The sequence below is a fragment of the Castor canadensis genome, chromosome 15 (assembly GCF_047511655.1).
Source record: "Castor canadensis chromosome 15, mCasCan1.hap1v2, whole genome shotgun sequence".
NCBI classification, from domain to species: domain Eukaryota; kingdom Metazoa; phylum Chordata; class Mammalia; order Rodentia; family Castoridae; genus Castor; species Castor canadensis.
This window is the reverse complement of record NC_133400.1, coordinates 42473439-42493876: the sequence shown is the minus strand read 5'-3', so window position 1 is coordinate 42493876 and position 20438 is coordinate 42473439. Positions and strand designations below refer to the sequence as shown.

The window sequence follows — 20438 nt, the reverse complement described above, 5'->3', positions numbered from 1 at the left end:
GACAGATTTCTTCCCTGAGTTTTACATTGATGATATTTGGTTATCTAGTTTTTTTTCATTTTTAAGGGGAAAATTCTATTTTTGATTCTTTCCTGGGATTTGTTCTAATGTGATCATGTTATTTATCACTATTTTATCATCAAATATTAATGCAAAATTTCTGTTTTCAACAAAATGTGTTAAAAGTGTGAACATACCATGGGTCACATTGAATTCAAGGTCTAATTTTGAATACTCTGTAAAAGTGTTAAATGTCTATCTGTCTATCCCTGAAATCATCCAACACTCCACTTTCACAGAAATATCACAATTTTTATAGAAATTTAAATCTTTTTTGAGACTAATTTCTTATGATATTTTGAATTTAAAAATCATTCTCCCACTTTTTTGATTATTTGAAGTTCTTATTTAGCATATCAACTAGTTAGTATAGATAAGAGATCCCTGCATTATATCCTCCTTAATATATTCTAAATTGTCCTTTAATGCTTTCCACATTCCATCTGGAATGTGGAGAGTCTTTGACAATATCTTTAATTGAAAGCAAGATTAGGACTTAAAATCTTCAAATGGTGAATGCACTGGTAGGTGACATGAAGGAAAGGGATACAGATTAGATGGAGGTATAGGCTATGAAAGAATATGAAGAATTTTGATGTTTACAGATGAGTAGTGGTATAAACATTTCATTATAAATCAAGCAGAACTAAAGTAAATGCATTAATTTTGAGACATTTCAGTTTTCTTTTGCTTTGACCAAAGAATCTATTAAGAAAACTATTTCTGAAATTTCTTTAGATGTACTTCATGCTATTGAAAAAATATAAAGACAGAAGTTCAAAAGTTTATTTTTCCAATGTTTCTCTTAGTTAAACAACTATGATTGCTTCAAACATTCCACAAGTTATCCAAACTATTCTATTTATAATGATGAACACAGATGGCCTAATAAATAAATACAAAAATAAGTGGTACAACAAGGAACTTTGCCCACATTTACACTAAAGCAAAAACCCAAGTTCCATCTAAAAATGTTGCTCATCAACCTTATGTCTCACGTCTCCAAAACCTAGTGTCTCAATCATTCAACTATGAACCTTCAATAAAGTTTATATCTTCAGAAAGACATATGATTTCACAGAAATATCTCTTCCACAATGGAAAGTCCATTGGAAAATGATATAGAGAAAAGTGCTCATGCTTGGATGAATGGTCTAGTTAAAATAGTTACAAAAATTAATAAAAAGATACCTAGAAAAATTTTTACTAAATTTTTGTAAAAGTCTCTGCAATGAAAATTATAGGATACTCATGAAAGTAATTGAAGAAAACACAAAATAAATGTAAAGATACCCAAGCTCATTAAATATGAGATTTTGGATATTTGATTCTGATAACACAAAGCAATCTACAAATTTTATGAAATCACTTACCAAAATACCAATGATAATCCTCCCAGAAAGAGAATAAAACAATCACCAAAATTTGTTTGAAATCACAATAGGGTTTTAATAATTAATAATACTCTACAAATCTATAATAACTAAAACATCATGAAACTAAATTGAAAGCAGATGCATAAACAAAGGGATCAAGATAGAGAAATTAGAAATAAACCCATGTATTTGCTACCACAGCTGATTTTTTATGCACAGAGGAAGGAACAGTGTCTCCAATAAATGTTGGAGGGAAAATCATCCTAGTCATATATAATTATGTAACCTTCTACTATATACCACCAGATTCAGTATAAAACCCACAAAGAAAGCCCTGTAGGATACAACTCTCTCTTGAGAAATCCACATTCCCCCTTGAGGATGAACTTTCACTTTGCAATAAAAATTCCTTCAATTCCTTACTTTGCCCTGTCTCCAAATTCTTTCTCAAAGTAACAATAACTTGGACACACTGGATAGATCTCTCTCTCTCTCTCTTTCTCTCTCTCATACACACACACACACACACACACACACACACCACATACACACACTCACACATTTCTTTCTAGCCTTCATCACCACCAGCAACAAACCCATTATTGGGTAAAAACAGTACGATAAAGATGTGTTCATTCCTATGCTCCTTGGGGAAATATTCACAATAGAATGTCATTTGCCATAAAAAAGAGTGATAAACTACCATTTACAGCAACATGGATGAAGTTTCAGGACATTATGTTCAATGAAATAAGTGAGGCACAGAAATATAAGCATTTTATGATTTCACTCACATTCAGGATCTAAAGAACTTAATTTCACAAAAGTAAAGGTTAGAATAGTGCCTAGAATAATCTAGAAAGGGAAGAGAGGTACATGAGGAGAGGGTGGTCAAAAATATTAAGTTATAGTTAAATAAAAGTTTTGGTGTTCTCTGACAGAGCAGAGTGAATATAGTTAAAAATAATGAAGTACATATTTCAAAACAAGTAGAGGAGAAGATATGGAAAGTGGCCGTGGGCAGCCACCCCATGGCGATCAGGGACTCTCTGCTTGACTTTCCACTCCACCCCCTCCTTCCTTTCATGGTTACCATGGCAACTCCCTTGCATGGCAATTAGAAACATTGAGTTTCACCCTCCTCCTTCCTCTCCCCCTCTAGTTACCATGGCAACTTCCGCTGGTGTGTAATGGATCCTGACCTGTCCTACAGATCCATATTACCCTGAGCTCCTCCCCACCAAACCTTGACCTATCCCAACACCCCATAATACTTTAAGATCTTGACTTCACCCAGGCTATAAAAACTGGGCTGTCATTTCTCCAGCGACTTCTCTGGCCCTGTTCTTTGGGGACAGTGAACTTTGCCAGAGAGCGCGGTCTCAATAAAGCTTGCTTTAAGCCTATTTGCTTTATTATTTTCCTCCAATTTGGCCTTCCCATCTGTGATGACCTAACAGAAAGTTCTAACCAAAAAGAAATAATGAGTATTTGAGATAATGTATATACCAAAATTTCTCCAGAAGTAGTAAGAATTTATTTCTTTCTGAAGTCTAAATACCTAGGGAAACACTGGAGGATTCCAGAAAACTTAATACCTTAACTGAGAGTTTGCATAGGACTGTAATCCTCATTCTTTTTGAGATAGAGTTCTATTGTTTTAAATTATTATTTTTAATTTAATTATTTATTCAACCATGTAGTCAACTAAGATGACATCCCTTGCATGTGAATGATTATTAATGAAAATGAAAGATCATATCCATTTCAATGGATATTCAATATCCAACATATTTAGGTCACTTCAATACAGCATCATAACAATTTCTACCTAGTAGAATACATCAACCTAAAAAGTAGAATACTTTTTTGTTTAAATTTTCACCCATTATTACTCTCCTGTTATGTTTTAATTATTTTCAGTTATCAAATATATAAATTTTACTTAGATGGACTTGCATATGGGAAATATATTTCTAAAACTCCATATACAAATTTCAAACTTCTGAGTTCAAGACCATCTGTGAAGTCCATGGCACCTGGTATCAGGTACAATATATTAAAACTATCTGTTGCAATAGTTTATCATTGCTCCATAAATCATGCAACAAGTGTGTCAACCTGAAACATACTGTACACTTCGAACTTGGCAAAAGAGTCACTCTTTTCTTGATGCCAAACAAAGAATCAAATCTCAATAGTATATACCCAAATGCTTCATATTTACAAAACATTATTTCCCACACTGAGTAATCCAAGCAGCTCACATTGATTTATCCAATTTTATTGAAGAAAAAGATATTAGACTGAAGGTATGGTTTAAGTGGCAGATGTGGTTTAGTACCGTCCTACCAAGCATGAAGCCTTAAGTTCAAGCTCCCAAACCTCCAAAAAGAAAAAAAAAAGAAAGAAATTAGTTACTTGCAAAGCATTTATGAAAACATAATTTGCTCTATTAAAGAGACTAATAGTTCCAAAGCTTAGAGGAATTTAAATTAAAATCACAAAAATGTTTTATCACCTTATTTTTGGATTACAAAGTTATTTATTTACCAATTTCCCAGGTCTGCAGAGGGTAATAACAAGAATGTTTCATTCCTTTGCTAACATATATAAAATACATTACATTTTCTTTTCTGCTTATGCTGTAAAATTCAGTACTAGTTTTCCAGTCTCATCACTTCTGAGTACAAAGTATTTCATAGAACCTCAAATCTCTAAACAACATGAGGGCTGCTATGGTACTGCTACATACTTTCATGTGACAACTGAGCTTCCATGTCCCACTTCCTCTGATGATTTCTTTAGCATTCTAGAGTAGTAAGGAATTGTTCACTCTCATAGCCATGTCTCTGTGAAATTGCTGGCCACATAAGGCCCATGGTCTATCAAAACATTTCTGCATTTTGGGTAACTGTTCTTTTGTAACTATTTTAGTTAAAAATAGTCATTCTCCAAAGGTGGAAGAAGTGAAGTCTTCTCCAATGAATATGAGAATTAATGGAAGAAGGTAAACATTTTTTTCAAAGAAAGATGAGGTCAAATAGAAGAGAAAAATAAATTTCACAGTAATGTAGTTTCTTGCATCTGTGATGCAGTCCAAACAGGCTGCTGTGACTCTAAGGTAGCCTCACTTGGCACATTTCTGGTCCACTCCCCAGATTGTCTGTGTTTTGTCTCTGTTGTTCAGGACTGGGCAATCACAGGAACTGTGAATTCACAGGGCCATCAACATGGTAAGGAGAAAAGTCATACTAGGATTTTAGAGATATTTGATTAGGAGAACACTGATATTAGAATATAGAGAAAAATATTGCATTAATGTTAATATTTGGGTGTCACATTCTTTTGGTAATTGTAGTCTTAGGTGGCTTTAGGAGGTCTCTGCTAGCCAGTCAGGGCCCATCTGCTATGTTTTGCAGAAGGTGGTGGTGTGTGGCAGGAGAGAGTGGGGTGGAGAAGCTCCTTCCCTACATCTTTAAGTCACACCAAGACAGGAGGAACCTGGGAAGAGCACAGGCCCAGGCCCTGAAACTAGGTCCTGAGGTCCACAAGTATTTGGCCAGCAACCCTGGGTACAATGTCTTGCGACTCCAGGAGAGAAGACAAGTTGCATTGTCAGAGCTACAATTAGGGAGTCCAGTGTCAGAGCATATTAAGGCAGAGATATCTTTCTGACTAAAAAAAGGGATCAAAGCATGATTTATTTTAGAGTGTACCTATTTCAGCCAGGCCTAACTAAAATACAATCACTTAAGAATTAACCTCCTTTATGTATTCTGCATGTTAAACTTCTTTTAGAAGAATAACTGCAAAAAATTTTCTCCTTTTCTGTGGGCTGTATCTTCAGTCTAAATAATGGTTCTCTTTGCAACCTGAAAACTTTTAAACTTGATACAATCCCATTTGTCAAGTATTGCTCTTAATTTATGAGCTATTAGAGTTCTATTTGGAAAGTTATTGCACATGTCTATATCTTAAAGTGTTTATCCTACATTTTTTATAGTAGTTTCTAAGTTGCAGTTCTTTACATTAAAGTTTTTTATTCATTTTGAATTCATTTTTGTACAAGTGTAATAAACACTAAAAATGTGAAGGACTTTTGGTGAGGCCAGCTTGCAGGCAGGCCAGGTTGCTACGCTTCTAATTCAAACCGGCATTTTGCCTTTGTCTCTCTCTTGCTCTAAAAGATGAGAACAAGGTTAATAATCTTTACTCTCTAATTACACCAGGCAATCTTCTTCCCCTTATCACTCTCTGCCCACCAGAAAAGGAAACTTGTCAATGAAGACATACAGCTTTTGAGATGTGGAACCACAAACCTGGAGAAACAAGGCCAGCAATTATTGTGTGACAAAAGTTTTGTAATAAACTCAAATTAAGCCCCTTAGCTAACTTTTCAAAAGAAGGCAAAATTTGGACACTAGAGCTTTGAGAAGTTTTGTTCCCTGTCCTCCTTTTCATCCAATTTATAATAAATCTATTTTCTTTTTCTCAAAAACCTTGCTCTTGTTATTAGTGAGTTGGCATTGACACCAGAGTACTGGCTTTCCAGTGACACAAGGTGAGACACAAGGACCTACTTTTAATCTGCTACATGTGGATGTCCACTCACTTGTTAAAGAACTGCCCTTTCTCCAACACATTTTTGGCACTTTTCTCCAACATATGTTTTTTGCACTTTTGTTGAAAATCAGATGGATACAGAAGTATGGACTTATTTCTGGTCCCTTTATTCTGTTCTACCAGTCTATGTGCATATTTTTGTGCCAGGACCATGAAGTGTCTGTTACCAAACTTGCTGTGTATAACTACTTGATTAAAGTTATTAAAGTCTATAGTAAATAAAATTAATCACAATTTCTATTAAATTAGGATGTTAAAATTTACTCAGGGTCACTGGTGATCTTAATCTGTTTCATTCTGTCACAAATTAAATTGGATTCAACTGGTTTTTTATAATATAGATCTAACTCTAAATGACAACAATGTATTTTAATAAATTGTTAGTGTATAGAGAAAAATTAAGATTGCATTTTTCTGGGTTTTAAGTAAAATTAACTAAGTGCTAATATTCTCATAGCATGTGCAATTCTAGTTGCAACAAAACACAAAAAAGAATTTAAGCTGTGTTTTGAGAAAAGATATATGAAAGAAGCATAACTTACTTCCTTGGGAAAAGCAATGATTCTAAAATGCAAATTACAGGGATAAACAGAAAGAGATAAAATAAAATAAAAAATATTTTTGGAGAAGTTTAATGAGGAAAGGAAATTCTTTTAGATGAGGAAAGATTTTGTAAAGTTTTTTTCTAAAGGAAAGAAGTGTTCAAAATTAAAAACTAAAGTGACAAAAAGGTGCAGTGTCTCAGTAAATCTGAAAAATATATAACAAATAGAGTATATAAATATTCATGAGCAATTAGGATGTATATAATTTAAACTTTTTAAAAGGATTTCCAAAGGCCAAAATTTAATGAGGTGATGTAAAATGTAAGAACTAATTTTCTATAGGTAAAGCAACAACGCTTTATTAAAAATATTGTTCTCCCTCAGACACTATTGGTGAGAATGTAAATTAGTACAATCAATATGGAAAATTCTATGAAGGTTCCTCAAAAATGTAAAAATAGAACAGGAATGCCACTCCTAGTAGTATACCCAAAGACCTGTAACTTGGGTTATAATAAAGGTACCTGCACACCCATGTTTCTCCCAACACTATTCACAATAATTAAGCTATGGAAACAGTAAGAATGTTCCAATAGTGGTGAATGGATTAAGAAAATGTGCTATTCATATAAAATGGAGTTTTATTCAGCCATAAAGAAAAATGAGATTTTTTGTTGCTTGCACGTGAATAGATAGAAATAGAGAACATCAACTTCAGTAAAGCTAGCAAGGTTCAGAAAACCAAAGGCCACATATTTTCTCTCATATGTGAAACATGGACCTAATACAAATACAGCAATATTATGAAAAACAGGTTACTCTAAGGGGAAGTTTCACAAGAGAGAGGGAGAGTAGAAGAAGGTAAATATTGTTCATGTGATAAATACAGAAATTTTTAACTTCTTGAAATCACCATAAGAAGGGTCTAATGAAGAAAGGAGAAAAATAGAGAGGGTGAACAAATTCAAGTTATAATTCATATATACATGGAAATGTCACAAGGAAATGTAATCTATAGATATCTTTTTCTTTTTTTGTAGTACTGGAGTTTGAACTCAAGGCCTACACTTTGAGCCACTCCACTAGTCCCTTTAGTGATGAGTTTTCTAAAGATAGGGTCCTAGGTGGCTTTGAACTGCAATCCTTCTGATCTCTGCCTCCTGAGTAGGTAAGATTACAGGCATATGTGCCACCAGAGCCTGGCTTTATAGCTATCTTAAACAAAAAAAAATGTCATTTCTTTTTACAATAATGGAGAACAGGAAGGCAAAATAAGTTATATCTAAGGAGTTGGTACAAGTGGGATGCAGAGGATATAAGGAAAGGGATTATGAGTGTGAATATCGTGGAAATATTATGTACTAATATATGAAAATAGAAAAATGAGAACTGTTGATACTATTCCAGGAATGGGGGAGGGCAGATAAAGAAGAATGATATATGGGGTGAATTCAAATATGATATATTGCAAGAACTTTACCCCCATTAGAACAATCATAAAAATAAATAAATACTACTGTTCTTTTAGTAACATTTGATAAAATAAATGACTTAAAGGACAATGAATTTTGTGTCTTATCAAGATTATTGCTTATGTTTTCTGCTGAACCTGTCAGGTTTTAGAATACTTAAGAAACAGTCTTAACAAAGTCAGAGTTCATTTAAATATCTGTTTACTTATAAGCCTTCTAAATGACCATTTTATAACTGTAGTTAAATGAACAACTATTATTGTAGGTGATTATAGTACAGTTAACATCCTATATGTCTTTGACTAAAAATATGTAGAGCTAAATGGCTGAACTTTATCCAAATGTTTCACAAATTTTTGCAGTTAATACATGCAAGCATACTAGTAAGTGCTCACTTTTATACAATATACATTGCAAAGGAAATTTCAACATATAAAAGTAAATACTTTTGAAATTCTGTTGCTTGTAATCAGTTCTATACAGATAATAAAACCTGCCATTTGGGCATTCTTGCTATTTAAAACCAACACTAAATCCTAATGCCTTGATGAGGTGAGGGTTTTATTGTGTATCAGTATTTCATTTGTACATCAAGAAACAAGTATATTTGTTGTCACTAGCACTGTCCCCTAATCTTGGAAGTGGTCTAAAGCTTTTGTCTATGGTATGGATATATTACCAAAGTACAATAATAAAAAATAATTAATACATAAAGGACTTCTTTGTATCTGTAATGGGAATTGTGGCTGGCTCCTTTATATGTTGGTTGTATTTTGGTTCCCCAAATATATAAGCCTTCTAAAATGCAAAGGTTAAGGAAACACTTTACCAAGTTAGTACAGGAAGTAAAATTGTTAGCAATGCTGCCAGTTTTTAAGGCATGCATTCACATGCTCCTAAATGTCAGATTCTCAGGTTCCATTTTTCATCCATCTCCTTTACTCTGAGTTGTTCTCTCCTGGGGTAAACTTGGATTCTCGAAACAGCCACACTGGTTGATAAACCTCTTGTGACAAGGGTTGAAACTATACCGTAGGCCGTAGGCAACAGTAACTCTTATCTTAACCAGGCCCCATCTGACCTTTCTTGGGATAATGATCAACCAGACCACACCTATGACCAAGACTAATATATTATGCAGACCTCTCTCACTTGACACAATTCTTCTATTTAAACATAAGGTTTATGTTAGCATGCCAAATATGTGGTGAAATGCTGACTTTGCTTCTTCCATGCATAGAATATTTCTGTTGAATAAATAATTTCCTGACTTAAAAAATGAAATCTTATGAAATATGATTCCAGGAAAAACTGAGACTCTGGACATGCATAATAAATATCATATTAAAAGTTTCATGAATATATGTGCAAATAAAAAGGAGTGTATGGGAAAAAACCCTCTCAAACTTGCACTTTTTTTCTTACACTTGATTTTAGTCAAAAGTCTGAAAAGCAATTACAGATTGTTTTCACTGATCAGAAAGTTGAAAGTTAGCCTCTGCAGAAAAATTTCGCTTTTAATTTAGATTTTCCACACAGACTACTTTGTATTTTACATGGATATCACTTCAATAGATGATAGTGTTATAAATAACATAAAACATTAGAGCTAAAAGAAGACTGTTTAATACCTGTTATTAAATTTGGATACTTGAATTCAAATGTTCTTTCTTTTTCTAAAACATAAATGCTAAAATACATCAACTTGAAAAACACACTGAAACTATTCATAGAGTTCCGGTGACATACTGTTAACAGAAAACAAGGGGCAGTTACATTTCCCCTGTGAGTGACAAAAAGTCCGGTATTATAAGGCTGCCCTGTGGTCCCTCAGGGAAGACTGCCTTCTCATAACACTTGGTAATTCCTCTTAGGTTTGGAATGGTGAAATGATAAGAAATAAAATGAGTTTTTAAACATGAACCAGTGCAGACTGTAAAGGAAACTTGCAACTCAGCAATCACTTGGAAATCACAGAGTAATTGAACAAACTTGGAAGTGGAACATGCAACCATTTTGGTATGAAAGTGTTGTCTGAGGGTAAGTGCTGAAGGCTGACCTTTGCCAACATATTTATAAGGAGTCGTGCAGGGTATAATAGAAAATGTTTCCCATGCATAGGGGCTAATTGAGGCTACAGGTTCTCACTTTCTACCTGAATCAAGGTTTATCTAATGGGAAAATGTTCTCTTTGTATTGATAATTTTGAAGTACATTTTGTCAACTGATGTATTTCCTGTATTTTTCAGGAAGAGAAAAGTAGTAATGTTTCTATTTGGATCCACAGCAAACAAACTAATTGATAAGAATATGGCACGCAATTTTTATTTAAAAATTTATGAGGTGTAGAGAGTTTTTTCGTGACCCTAACTTTCACTTCATGTCAGGCCACACATTTACTGTTTAACCATCATTTCAGGCAAAAATAGAAATATTTTTTAAAATATTATCAAGTGCAAGAATGAATGAATTTAGGCAAAGAGAAGCAAAAATATATTAAGTAATAATTTTACAGCTGATTGTATTATCATAAACAGGACCCTGTCATAGTAGCTGTTTATTTGTGTTGATTAGATTGAAACCATATCTAGATTAGATCTTCACTAACAAGACTGGACAATACCTATGTCCTGTACTCCTAATACAAACATTTGTACATAATATTAACCAAGAAAGATAATATTCATGCATCCATTCCCATTATTCTGCACAGAACTTAATTTGTGTTAACTTTATTTGAACTGACATTTTTAATGTCCTTTACTTATTGATTGATATTTACTTATTTTTATCCTTTATAATATCATTTCTTCCATTCCTTTTCTTTCCCTTTTCTTTCCATTCCTTTGATTCTCTACACTTTTATTTCCCACATGTCAAAAGATTTCTTAAAATCATCAAGAGGAATGAGAAATGTTATTTATTTTTATAGCTATCTCTAAAGTATGTTAGCCTGTCAATACAAAAATTTAACCTCAAGGACTTTCACCTGCCCTTTAGACCTCTAAGTCAAGTATGCTGATTGAATCCTTTCTTGTTCCATGGGAAATGACCAGACTACATTTTGTTAATTTTTTTCTAACTCTCCTGTCAATCACATTTCAACGTACTGTCTGTTAATATCACTAGATTTGAAAATTCACTATTGTATTGAAGAGCTACAACTCATACAGAATACAGTTGTGTGAAAGGATAAGAAAATATGAGTATTACCAGAAGACATAGACTCAAGTGCTCAAATATTAATGGCTTGCTTATCAGTGATACTGTTATTTCTGCAGAGAACAATCAACCTCAGTTACATGAGAATAACTTGAGTGAGTAACTATCCAACATGATCAATATAACAGAATTCTTGCTCATGGGATTCCCTGGCAACCAGGTGCAGCAGAGACTATGTGCCATGCTCTTCCTCCTGATTTACCTGGCAGCACTGATAGCGAACCTTCTCGTTATCACCATCACCACCATAGACCAGCATCTCCAGTCCCCCATGTTTTTCTTCCTGAAAAATTTGTCCTTGATTGATATCTGCTATATCTCTGTGACTATTCCCAAATCCATCGTGAACTCTCTGACTGGCAGTCATTACATCTCCTTACTGGGATGTGTTTCACAAATTTTTCTATTTATCTTTTTTGCTGGTACAGAGTTTGCCCTTCTTCTAGTGATGTCCTATGACCGCTATGTTGCCATCTGCCATCCCCTGCACTATGAGACCATTTTGAATAGAGGTTCCTGTGTGCAGATGATGACCGCAGCATGGCTCAGTGGGTGTGCCTATGGATCTCTTCATGCTGCAGGTATTTTCTCTTTCTACTTCTGTGGGTCTAGAATAGTGCATCAGTTCTTCTGTGATGTTCCATCACTTCTACTGCTCATTTGTTCTGGAGAGCAAACTCTAGAATATGCATTTATCATTGCGAGCTTTGCTTTTTCCTTTGTATGCTTTCTTTTCATGATTGTCTCTTATGTTTATATTTTCTCAGCTGTATTGAGGATTCCCTCTGCACAAGGCAAGTTAAAAACATTCTCAACATGTATACCTCATCTCCTTGTGGTAACCTTGTTTCTCTTTTCTGGTAGTGTAACATATTTTGGTACCACCCATATTTTGGCGTCATCACAGAACCTGTTCATGTCTCTACTGTACTCTATATTACCTCCAAGCATCAATCCACTTATCTACAGCCTGAGGAACAAGGATCTGAGGGCAGCCTTATGTAAAATACTGCATGGTAAAATGTTACCAAGCACACAAATACCTTTTAAGTGAATGAAATACACAAATACACTTTAAGTGAATGAAATCATTTTTTGATTTACATATAATCTCATGATCATATGTTCTATTTCTCTTGTCATAGAAACTCCAAGTTCTCTTTATGGAATTAAATTAATATACAATGGAGAGAAAGTAATATGTCTCAATGGTTGGAGAGCCTGCCTATCAAGGGTGAGGTTCTGACTTTAAACCCAAGAACTACCAAAAATACCTATAGCCAAGTGTTGTCAAATATGTCTATCATTCCAGTCACTTGAGAAGCAGAGATCAGGATGATCATGGTATAAGGCTAACCCAGGGAAAATGTTAGAGAAATCCCATCTCAGTAAAACAGCTGGGCAGTGTTCTTAAATACCTATCATCCCGGATAGGTGGGAGGCATAGATAGAAGGATTATGGCTTGAGGCCAGCCTGAAAAAAACATAGAGGCATCCAGAAAAATAAATTAATTGAATATTAGCTCATTGGGCTGGAAACATAACTCAAGTGGTAGAGTACTTGTCTTGCATCTACAAGACCCTGTGTTCGAATCACAGTACTCACCAAAAAGGAGATGCAATCATTTTTTTCTTGTAAAATTAAGAAGCATGTATGAATCAATGTTTTCAATGTATTCCATCGTAAATTTCTTATCAGAAAATTCCATTTGATTTATTATAATTGTTCCATCTCATTTTATACCACTAATTCTATTTCTATATATAGTTGTATATTGTTTTTCTAAAATCCACACATTGTAGTTCATTTTCTAGCACTTCACTTCATTAGTTTATAATAAAAAACACTAGTAAGGAAAATATCAAGATTTTTTTAAAATTAAGAATAGTAGAATAAAAATAATCTTTCTTAAGATTCTGTTCAAAATGTGCAAAAAAATTTGGTTAGAAAAACAGGTAAATGGCTGTACTTAGAATCGAACATAAGGGAATTAAAGATAGGGATAAGAAATGATAACACTCTTAGTGCATATTCCTGATTTAAATGATTTCAATGTATTACTTATATAATAACATTTTCAACCTGAAGAGTCTTTAAATTTATCATAATATTTTCTTTAACCTCTTACATATTTTTGACTGTCAACATTTCATTTTTTATTTCTATGGTTCATAAATTTATTTCATGCTTTTCTTCTTTCTCCATTCTTATCTCCTTTCCTTATTTCCTTCTCTTCCACATTCACTTCACCCTCTATTTTTTCTTTTCTTTCTACCTCCTAAAGAGACCTGGATACAACAGGTTCATTAAAAAATATAGCATCCTCTTTTATGTGTTTTTGTACACTTTGAGCCACTCCACCAGCCCTTTTTGTGTTAGGTATTTTCAAATAGGGTCTCACTATTTCCTGGGTTGGCTTCAAACTGCAGTCCTCCTGATCTCTGCCTCCTCTTAGTTAGGATTACAGTTGTGAGCCACTGGCACCCAGTCATGTGTTTTTGTTTAATTTTCTCCTTTCTGTAGTGTGTCTACTGTGCTGTTCCTGATTTGCATGTCACTGGAATGAGGCAACTTATTGGCTGTGCCTCAGTCTCCTGAATAATGGATTGATGTCTTTTTTGGCAACTTTCCTTCTTAAGGGCACACCATTTTCTAATATCATCATTTGGGCTTAAGCTGCACAGACAGAAGACACAGTGAACCTTGCCCTTTGTTTTTATTTTATTTCAAGTCTCTAGATATTGTTAAGATACTTACTTCATTCCAACAGTAATGCAGTTTATACTGGCAAATTTTTATCAATTTTTTTTGTGGTACTAGGGATTGAATTTGGGGCCTAGCTCTTGCAAGACAGGAGCTCTGTCACTTGAGCAATGACCCCAGTCTTGCTTTATTGTAATGTATTTTTGGAGAAGATAATTAAAAATGTTGAATGTATCAAAAATTAAACACCTCCAATACAGATTAACAGGGAGTGTCCATAGAGAATTTTAGATTGATAGTAGACCTAACTCTATGGAAACCACTTGTTATGCTGCATACTTCCACAAATGAGATTAGCTTCTAATGGAGTACCACACCTTAACTAACTTGCTAAGTAGTGGTGTAAGATTTTTTTATCAGTAAGTAGATAAACAGGGAGTTTTAGAATTAATGTCATCCCGGATTCAATGAGTCTAGTCAACTTGGGTCATTCACCTTAACTTTTACTTTTATGAACCATTGCCATTAATTCTCATTAATGGTATCCAGTAATCTTTTATTTAAAGCACAGTCAGTGGCTTTTTCATCTTGTGACTCAAAGTTCTATAACTTTGTGATGCATGTGAGTTTCTCTGCCTTTGCCTGTCTGTGGATGTTCTTTCTTTCACAATGAAATTCAGAGGATCAAATGAATGTTCAGAATGACAAATGTCCAGGTTATAAAGATAAACATATAGCACAATTTCTGAATGGATAAAGTGTACATAATTCAAAAAAATTCAATGAGAAATGAGTAAAATATAATCTTTCAGGAATTGGTTAATGTGAGTCAACTCCCTGTATAGCTATCCTTATCTCAACCAGCAAACACAATTGTTATTTCCTATTATTGCTTATACCCTCTCTTCAACAAAATTAGAGATAAGGGCAAAATAGTTTTTCTGGGTATTGAGGGGGTGGGGGGGAGAGGGAAGGGGTGGAGTGGGTGGTAAGGGAGGGGGTGGGAGCAGGGGGGAGAAATGACCCAAAAAAATAAAAATAAATAAAAAAATGAAAAAACAGGAATTGGTATCTTTTAGCTATATTTGAAAATTTTGTGGTGTTTAAACACTCATAGATTAGTGAAGTTTTTAAAATATTTTTATGAACATATATTAGTTGTACTGGGAAGGTTCATTCTGACATTTCCATATTATGCTTATAATATGCCTTATTTAGGGTCACCCCCACCATCTCTGCTTTACAATTCTATCCTTCATTTTTCACTCCATATTCATGTTAAAAGGAGTTTTATGAATATATTTCAGCTGCAAATGTACTTACTTTAATCAGACTAACTGCTGTATTACTTTCTCCTTCCTCTTTTTATTTACTCCTCTTACTGAACAGCTTCCAGAAAAAAAATTGCATGTACTGTCCTCAAAATATTTTCTTGATAATTTCTGCATTCATTCATTAGTGTTTTGTTTCTATCATATTTATAAATCAACCACCTTTTCTTTGTGTTTCTAAACAAAATATATCAGGCTTGAAATAAATTAGCTGAAATACTGTTTAGATTGTATATTAAAAATTAAATTGATTGACGATTTAACTAAGGAAGCTTTCAATAGCTTTATCAATTTTTTTCTGTAACAGGTAGAGAACATAATATTTTGACCATCTCTTTTGTGAAGATTGATATTCAAGGTGTATGTTTTTCTTGAACAATATCCAAGTAGATTTGATGACAATTGGCCTGAGGTCTGATTAGTTTTTCCTAACAGAACATTCTTACATTGAAAATATGCACAAGTTTGTACGGAACAAAGCCTAGAAAAATGAGCACATTTTAGTTTGAACAGTAACCAATCCTAATATAATACATGTCGGAAATTTTTTTTGTCACAATTTTCTTATTTACTGGTGCTGCAATTTAATCAGTTGAAAATTATTTCTATATTACAATATAAGCTTCATTAAAAGTTTGCCTAGTTAAAAAAACAATTGAAATAATTTGCAGGTTGGATCAAGTTAAAAACAGAATATCAGGACTTAAAGGCAATGTAACCGTATTAGAACATTCATATGAAGATAAAAGAAAAAATAAAGAGGTGTAAATGGAAAATGAAAGATATCTGGGACACCTTTAAAAGACCAAATCTATGAACAATGGGCATAGAAGAAGCAGCAAAGTTGTAAGCTAAAGGCATAGAAAAAAAATTGAATTAAGTAACAGCAGAAAACTTCCAAATCTTGTGAAAGAGATGGACATCCAGGTACAGAAGACTTTTAGGGTACCAAAAAGACAGAACAAGAAAAGTACCATTCCAAGGAATAGTATAGTTCAAACATTTGAGATACAGAGCAAAAAAAGAATATTGAAAGTTGCAAGAGAGTAATGCCAACATGTATAAAGGTAAACCCATCAAAAATGATAGCAAATTTCTCAACAGAAATTTAAAAATCAAGTAGGGTTTGGAATAATGTATTTAAAGCCCAGAAAGCAAATAACCTCCAATTGGATTACTATATTCAAAATAAATACCCTTCATTGTGGTAGGGTGAATAAGAAACTTCCATTAAAACAAAAACTAAAGGAATTGATGATCACTATGCAAAAACTGAAGAAGATACTTAAAGAAATCCTACACAAAAGGAAAGATAAATATAGCCAGGAATATATGGAAAACAATAACTCTCAGTAAACAAGTAGAGATACAAATGATGATTAGGAAAGAATCATACACTACAAAGACCAGTAATGGACAGAAATACTTCTTATCTTTCTGTAGTAACTCTCAAAACTAATGGCCTCAATTACCCAATCCAAAAATGAAAGGTGGATTGGGTTAAAAAAACAAGACCTGACAACTTATTGCCTACAAAGAAATTCATGTCACTGCCAAAAACATCTGCAGGCTTAAAGTATAGGATGAAAAATACATTGCAAGCAATTAGAGCCAGAAAGCAAGCAGGAGTAGTTATACTCATATTTGAAATAAAAGACTTCCCACCAAAATTAGAAGACATGAAGAAGGTCACTTCATACTGATGAAGAGAATAATCCATTAAGATGATATAACAATTGTAAATCCGTAAACACGGAAATTCAACACACCAAATTTCATAAACACCACTGGACATAAAAGCACATATAGACTCAAAAATAATACTAGCAGGTTACTTTAATATCCCATTCTCACCAATAGCTTGATTATCAAGACAAAACATCAGCAAAGAAACTTGAGAATTAAATTACCCTCTCAATCAAATTTACTTCAAACATCCACAAAACACTGTACTGAACAGAAGCAGAATACACATTCTTCTCAGTATCCTACAGAATTTCCTCTAAAATAGATTGTATTTTAGAACATAAAGTGAGTCTTAGCAAATACAAGAATATTTTCATAATGCCCTTTATCTGACCACAATGAAAGGCTAAAATCTATAAGAAAATTAAAGAAAATATTTAACACATAGAGACTGTTTAATATACACTTTTGAAAGGTCAGTTGGTCATTAAAGGGAGAGTGAGGGGGGAGAGGGAGGGTATAGGGAGCAGGGGAGAGAAATGGCCCAAACAATATATGCACATATGAATGAATGAAATTTAAAAATTTTAAAAAGAAAAAGAGGGAAAATAAAAACATTTCTACAATCAAATGAAAATGTAAATGCAACTTAGTAGCAATCTTTATAACACCAGAGTGCAAGGAAGAATACTTACAGATACATTTGTGTACAATAAAACATCAGAAAGATCTCAAATCCATTACATAATGAAACATCTCAAGTTCTTGAAAAACAAGAACAAACTAAGCTTGAAAATGGAAATAATATCAGCACAGCAATTAATGAAATGAAGACTAACTGATCAATACAAGAATTCAAGGGAAAAGGAATTATTTGAAAACATATATAACATTGTCAAATTCTTAGCCAAAATAACCAGAAAACAGAATCAGAAGACAGTATTTCACAAAATTAGAAATGAGAAAGGGTATTAAAGTGAATAAATGATATCCAGAGGATCTTTTGGGAATACTTAAAAAGCCAATCTGATTGACTAGAATATCAAGAAAAAATTGCTAAATTTTAGACACATATGATCTATGAAAAGAATGAAGTAGTAATAAAGAGTCTTTAATAAAGAAAAACCAAGGACCAGATCGATTTTTATTGGTGTTACTGGGGTTTCAACTCTGGGCCTCACTTGCTAGGCAAATACTAAAATCTGAGCCATGCCCTCAGATGTTATAGATTGTTTTAAAAAAGCCAATTTGCTGGATGAGACTCACTTTATCTTACATTACTTTTTTCCTGTTTTTATAAGCATACATTAATTGGTAAAAAATGCTTTTTACTGATATTTCTATTCATACATATAATTTACCTTGATCACTCTTTCTACTACTCTTTCCCATACTTTCTCACGTCTACTTTAAAGTGTTTAATTGTTTTATTTTTATACTTGCATATGAAGCACTTTGGTCATATTCACACCATTACCCTCTCCTTTCCCCCCTCCACATTTCTGGCAGTTAACCTTCTCTAACAGCTCCCATTTAAAATTCTTGTCATTATTTATGTCTGGATTTCTTACCTGAGAGAAAATGCAGTATCTGTCTGTTTTCATATTGCAATTAATATAATCATCTCCAATTTTATCTATCTACACCAGACATAATTTCATTCTTCTTTATTACCAAATACTATTCCATTGTGTATATTTTCTCTATGCATTAATTGTTTGATGGGCACCTGTTCATATTCCATAGTAAATAGTGCTGCTATAGACATGGGTGTACAGTTATTGAACATTTCTTCATGTACTTATTGGACCTTAGTACTTCTTTGGAGAAATGTGTCTTTAATTCATTTGCATATTTTCTAATTGGAATATTTATTAACTGGGTTATATTGGTGTTTAATTTTGGAGCTCATTATAGATTCTGAATATTAATCCTTTATGCAATGTATAACTGCCAAAGATTTTATCCCATTATATGTTTCTTGAGTCTAGTAATTGTTTGCTTTGCTGTGCAGAAGCTGAGTTTCACCCAGAACACATTACAATATTGAAGAAAATCATAAAAGAAACAAATTACCTAGATTCATGGCTTTTCTGACAAATGTCTATGAAAGATTAGAAATGCAAATTACATTACAGATGTATTACATTAATCATCATATACAAGCTTTTCTAGATGGACAGACAACTGTACACCATGATGATATCTCCCCATACATAGACACATCAGATCATATAAGAGACTTTGATCAATATGATAGATTCTACATGAGATCCCATGTATGATCATAATGGTCTTAATTTAATATCTTAAAATTGTCTAAATGGAATTTAATCTTTGTTTTAAATGAAAATTTAAACACTCTTCTATCAAAACAGAAAGTGGAATAAAGGCATTAAAGTCAAGATTTCTAAAATGTTATAAACATTGAAAGGTGTTGTTCTGTGACAGCAAATACACCAGGGAAGTAGCACACAACCCACTCGTGATGATAACCATGATAAAAGAGGTAGGCTTATTGCTGGTGTTTATGATGTTTCAGATATCCCTTGGTCCTTGGATATAACGTCTAAGATGAGGTTGTTAAATGAAGTCCGGGGAATATGAGTACTAGAAAGTTAGGAAGGAGACTTTTATAACAAACATACAGTGAGGCAAGTTGTGTTAACCAACTGCCTAAAAGGGACAGTACATGTCAAACAGGTCAGGAAGGAAGTTATGTAAGGTGCAAAATTCTTATGGAAACTGTTGGGGATTGGGATTCTGTCCAATAAGGTGGGGTTACTGAACAACACTATTCTTTGGGTTCACCCCTAATGATTTGGTGACTTCACAATGTCTGCTCAAGTGTAGGATGGCTTATCACTGAATGCATATTATCCTCTTTTCCCTTCCCATTTGTTCTTCCTTGCCCTTATGGATTTAAACTTAATATGAGGTGTGAGAAATATAAGAAAGATATAGGGCTACTACCTTAATCATTTAACCATGATGTTAACCATTATGTAAATTGATGGTTCCAGGAAGGTCAATTTGGTTCAAATGTAGCAGATTACTGTTTTAAGATTCTGCCTCATGGAAGGGAATTAGCCTATGGATTTCCTGTTCCTACACATAGCAATAGTCTTATACATCATGTACAAGGATGAAGTAGGAAAGCCAATTATCTTGAGTGATGTTTTAAAAGTTCACATAGCAAAAATTAAATTTACTTAAATTATAAATGTGCTCACAAGAACTCCAAAATGTATCAAGGGTATGTAGACCTTTTTATGAAAAGGAGTTTACTAAACAAAAGCTTGAGAGGAAATTATTGCAAAAAATGACTGCATTAGTATTAGATTTTTAGTGCAACAAACACTATGCTGAAAAACAAAAGATAACCCAGAAATATTTCAAAGATACGTAACAATAAG

General features: G+C 33.3%; 1 pseudogene; it reads left to right on the top strand.

Annotated features, from left to right (window-relative positions):
• Nucleotides 1-11281: 11281 nt before the first annotated feature.
• LOC141417221 (olfactory receptor 14A16-like) lies at nucleotides 11282-12355 on the top strand (annotated as a pseudogene).
• Nucleotides 12356-20438: the final 8083 nt, after the last annotated feature.